The sequence below is a fragment of the Setaria italica genome, chromosome VII (assembly GCF_000263155.2).
Source record: "Setaria italica strain Yugu1 chromosome VII, Setaria_italica_v2.0, whole genome shotgun sequence".
NCBI lineage: Eukaryota > Viridiplantae > Streptophyta > Magnoliopsida > Poales > Poaceae > Setaria > Setaria italica.
In genome coordinates this window covers 10,935,869-10,941,085 of record NC_028456.1, presented here as the reverse complement: position 1 = coordinate 10,941,085, position 5,217 = coordinate 10,935,869, and the positions used below count along the sequence as shown (strand labels likewise).

At 39.2% G+C, this 5,217-nt stretch overlaps 1 long non-coding RNA gene across 2 annotated transcripts; it reads left to right on the top strand.

Annotated features, from left to right (window-relative positions):
* Window positions 1-446: 446 nt before the first annotated feature.
* Window positions 447-1,749, top strand: LOC105914821. Of its 2 annotated transcripts, XR_001164512.2 has the most exons (3): window positions 448-607; window positions 689-813; window positions 1,463-1,749. It is a non-coding gene; the product is annotated as an uncharacterized LOC105914821 (long non-coding RNA). The 2 variants fall into 2 exon arrangements; XR_002678490.1 differs by lacking the exon at window positions 1,463-1,749 and having other exon boundaries at window positions 447-607; window positions 689-1,050.
* The last annotated feature ends 3,468 nt before the right edge of the window (window positions 1,750-5,217 follow it).

The following is a 5,217-nucleotide window of genomic DNA, read 5'->3' as shown; positions in this document are numbered from 1 at the left end:
GACACATTAGCAAATAACTAGAATTGTCTATGAAGGAACCAACTATATTGCAACTTTAATCGTAAGTTGAACTTGTGTGGGGGTGTGCAAATAAACTCTTTTCTTTTGTGGAAAGGTGCGTAACAAAACATATAATACAAGATGTCTACTGTATGTGTGACAGTATTTTCCTTGTACTATACATCCATCTCAAGCATTGGATTCCCAAGGTTTTCCTCATGCTTCTTGTAACATCCCAAAATTAAATAAAATATAAAGTGTTGACTGGGTAAGTGAGCCAAAAATTTGACTTTTAAAACTGCAGTCCGGATAGATGATCGGAGACCGTGGATGCATAGAGCTCGTCAAAATGAATCCATTTGACTACTCACATGCCCTATTTGGATATTAGAAAGGCCCATGGTGAGCCCATCAAATTTGGACCGTGTGATATCTTGTAGGATGTCCCGTTCGGCATCAGGCTCGGCCAATCCTTCCGCCGTCGCCACTTCCAATTCTCGCAACCGGTCGTCCCCTTCCCAGCGCCGCCTCTGCTCCTGGGCTGCAGCTGCTGTCGCTAGGCTGCCTCAATCAGGGATCTACTACCGGCAACAACAGCTGTTCTCAGGTGCCCTTTATTCCTCTTCCTTGTCCTGCACGGGGCTACCTTCGTGTGTTTTGCTGAGCTGCGGGGTGTGGCTGCTTGTAGGCACGGAGCCAAGGAATTAGGGAAGAGGGTTGTGCTGCTGCTGGATGTGGCCTGCTGTTGTAAACTTCCAGGAACGTAGAGGCAGCAAAGAGGAGCGGGAGAGAATTGAAGGGGGAGAAGAGGAGGTCAGAATTTCTCTAATCTCATCCGAGCCCTTCGCTAATTAGTGAGACTATGCTGAGATCCTGACCTCCAATCAGAACCTAGGAGCAGGGAATTTTGTTGGAGATTCAATTTAGCCCGAAGTTCAATTTTAGTTATGTTAGATGAATTAAGCTGATTTCTTCGATGAATTTCTGGAATTAATTGGTGAGGAACCTCAACCTAGTCCAATAACAAAAGTTGTAGTTTTTGTTGTTATCTTTCCAATGGCGCTGGTTTCACTCGAATCTGATTAGCGGTCTACGAGTTATGCGCAAAACCGTGCTGCTGTCTCAGCTGTGATGTTTCGCACAGAAATCTGTTCAGGGGTTTTCGACGTAGGGTCAGAAATCGTCTTGGTCACCCATACGAAAGTTGTTGGAAATTTTGTGTAGATATCCAAGATGTATTTACTTGCTGCATTTGGTTAAGACGATCAAAAGTTATGATCAGATGTATTTACTTGCTGCATTTGGTTAAGACGATCAAAAGTTATGATCAAAACAGTGAGCGACGCAGTAATTTAGTCGAAATTTAATATTTAAGAAGTGGCGATTTAGAGTTTGGGCAAGTGATTTCTTCGATTAAATAGACTTGCGATCACTAGTTCCTAAGTGCGATTTTGCTCCACAGGTTTGGAGAGTTCTAGAGCTAAGCGAGAGGCGTCAAGTTTCGTTAAGGTTAAGACAAGTGCATGACGAACCTTTGTCTTGCTTGTCGACTATTTTCCTGAGCTATTGTTCTTTGATCCAGTGTCTATGAAATTCATGTTCATGATTTTATCTGTTTCATGATTCAAATTTCAAGTTGTCCATTTATATTCAGTTCATGTTCCGATGGATCTGGATGTGTAATTTGGTTCTTATATTCATGTTCCTGTGAGTAAGTGCTGGCCTCACTTGCTCGGCTTTACCAGTAAATGTTAAAGATGTTTCAGGTTGTGTTCGTTTCAAACGGAAACTACTTTTCATGCTTATTCACCCGTTCGCTATTTCTGGATTAATTTATGTTCTTTGCAGTTCTAATTGTACTTGCTAAGTATTTTAATCACCCTTGTGTTTATTTGGTTTTTAGTACCAAGTGACCGCGAGCATGCATGGGAGTGGGAGTAGCATTCATCCAGAGCACACACCTTTTATTCGTGCTTAATTAATTCTATTCACTTATTAGCACTATATAACTAGTTAAATTGGATTCCTTTATCGTTGGTTGATGGTTAGTCGTCCTAGGGCTGATCTCGTCTTTTGATTTGAGGCTGATCTCATCTTTTGATTTGATTTTAGGGAAGGGTTGTGATGCTTACTTATTGCTTATAGCTGTCAATGTGGTTTACCTGTGGCTGGCTTGTTTCGGATGCCCAATTTACGGTGGAAACTCTCTCAAAATTTTCAATAAATTCTATACTTGTATTTTTTTTATGTTTTTTGGGTAGCCTTCAGGTTTTGGAAAAAATCCGGGATGTTACACTTGTAACATGTATATTGGACTAGAACGAATAAACAAACAGGTGTTTATGCTCTACAATAACGGTGAATATATATGTTTTACGTGACATTATTTTGATAAGCCGATCTGATACATTAAGGATTTCTGTAAACTACGTGTATATTGCAATATTTGTATTTCGTGCATCTTTGCACATTCATTATTCATACTACACCATGTCCCATGAGACAATAAGTTGCTGTCTCTTGGTTTAGCTTCGCCACCATCTTACTCTCCCATGGATAGGTTTTCCTGAATGGCACTGTTTTCTTGTGTTGGCTTTTATTTTTCGATTGTTCAGGTTGAATTGCATGCAAAAGTTAGAAAATGAACATGATCAATTAGCGACATTAGATCCCGTATGATGCAAAAGACCAAGAGAGTACTGTTTTTACGGGTGTTATCCACTTTTCCAGTAAAATTTAGTGCATACAGAGGAAGCACATATTTAATTTAGGGTTTGCAAAAGTACTCCGGGTACTTTCTAGGAGGTAAAGGTTCAAAGAAACCACATCCGTCGATTTTTAGAATAGCTAAAACAGTTAAGAAATTAAAATAATTAGGAAAAGACGAAAAGAAAATCCCAGTAATAATCACGCTTAACTTCAGCACTCGTTCCTTACCTTTTTCTCCTCATGCACGGAATGAGGAGGACACCTCACACAAATCCAATGCAGGTCATGAAATTTTCGATCTCCATTAGGCTAAATAGATCTAATTGTCATGTTAAAAAAACCATTACACACGTGTTCACACCATCACTTGCAGCGAGTAATCAAACACCATTGGGATCCATCATGTGCATTAAAAAAACATATTACAACAAATAAACATTGACGTCACAACTAAACTTCCTAAAATGAAAAACATATATAGGACGTGATATATGATAAAAAGTCATCTAGATCAACGATCCACAATCATTTCAGAGTGCCGTAGCAAAATCACACTTAATTTTGCTTCCGCACGCTCTTGTTCGACTCATAATCTACGTACCACCAAATGCAGTTTTAGTTATACAATGTTATGTTACTGCAGTAGATTTATGTATCTTGCATATGTGGGTTCGTATTCGTGATAGCACTACAAGAAATCTTTCAGTCTATGACAAACCAAAAAGTGTTATAAACGTATTTTTTCATCATAAACCGTGATTTATGACGCTCGAGTGATGAAAACCCTCCGTCATTAATCGAGCATCATAAACCGCAACTACTGACGTTCCTTATTTCGGTGTGTCATTGGATCTATGACGCCTATGAAACCATCAACAAAAATGTCATAAATTGGCTCCTACTATTTCGCCACGACAGACAGAACCTGATGTGCCATCCGATGTGGCATGACAATTGTGACAAAATATTTGGTCATAAAATAAATTTGGCGTTGGGTCGAATCCAAATTTATCCCCACAGACCAATGTTGTTCCAATAGCTCAAAATTGATTCCGGTAGCCCATTTGTTGTTAGATCAAGCCCAAAAGTTATGCATATTGTTTGCGGCCCTTTTAGTTCCAAAATTATGAATGAAATACACTTTTGGCCCAATTATATGCGGGCTAAGCCCACTTAAGGCAGACATAAATTTAACTAACTGGCCTAAAAAATAATTGATTTTATTGGAATTCTGATCCGGTTGGCAAAATAATAAACACAACACATATTTATGTATACAAGAAAACAAATTGTTGTTCCCTATAGAAACAAGCACTACTATATTGTTCATCACAGATCATAAACTATTACAAGATAACTATCTCACAAAGAACAAAGATAAACAAAGCTGCATCCAGGTTATAAGCTCAAGAGACAAAGTAGAACATTGGTCTTAAGAGGTTAGGAATTTACGAAGGAGTGCTTCAGTATCTTGTGCTACCTACTCCAAGTTCTCAATCTCGGCTGACTACAATTTGAGAGTTGATTCTGATTCTTCATCTTCTTTAAGGTACATAACTCTTACTGGTGAGAAACAAACCATTGTCGACGTTATACCCCATCCTGTTTGTTGGCGTCAACTTGCTCCTCATCAATATTGCCGCATAAGGATTTGGTAGGGCTTCTTCAGTACTCCGCTGCCACATCATGTTCTTGTTTTGCAGGAAGCACCATTGATTTGAGAACTTCCAGCTAGCAATAGTGGATCTGAAGTCAGATTGTGATCTTGTAATTGATTTAACCTAAGGAAAGAAGGAGCGTCAATAATCATCATGTGTTTAGTTTGTAACCCTGGAGTTGGACTGAACAGGATACAGCCAAACTTCAGTTGATGCATTTGTTTAAGTATAAATTAAGAGCGGACAAATAAACAAGCACAAGAACATGTGGCAAAGGTTGAGATCATTCGCAAACTGAAATAATTTCATCTACTAAGTTCTACAAACCAAATAAATAATTTGACTTGGCACAAAAATAATTATTGAAAAATATGAAAGATAAACAGATCTGGTGGAGCTATAATTTTTCACCAACTCTACCAATAGGGTACAACAGATCCACATTTCCCAATCTAACTACTATAGTGAAAGCCAAAGAGCATGGGGAGGCAATCTGAAAATTTTATCTATTAAGTTCTACAAACCACATAAATAATTTGACTTGGCATAAAAATAATTTGACTCTCACAATAGTGTATGGCAGATCCACATTTCCCAAACCATCTACAATACTGAAAGCCAAAGGGCATGGGAAGCAATCTAATAATCGAATTTAGTAGTATGGGGAGGAGATCGTTGGCCTAATAAACATGGAGAGGAGGTGGTGCCAATGCCACCTCGATGGAGAAGCCTTGGCATGCACCGCTTCATCGATCTTCTTCGCACATACTCGAGCACGGCAACCACTGGTTGTAGCCTCTGGGAAGCCGATGGAGCGATGGCCTCCAACCATCTTGCAGCTTGAAGCCTG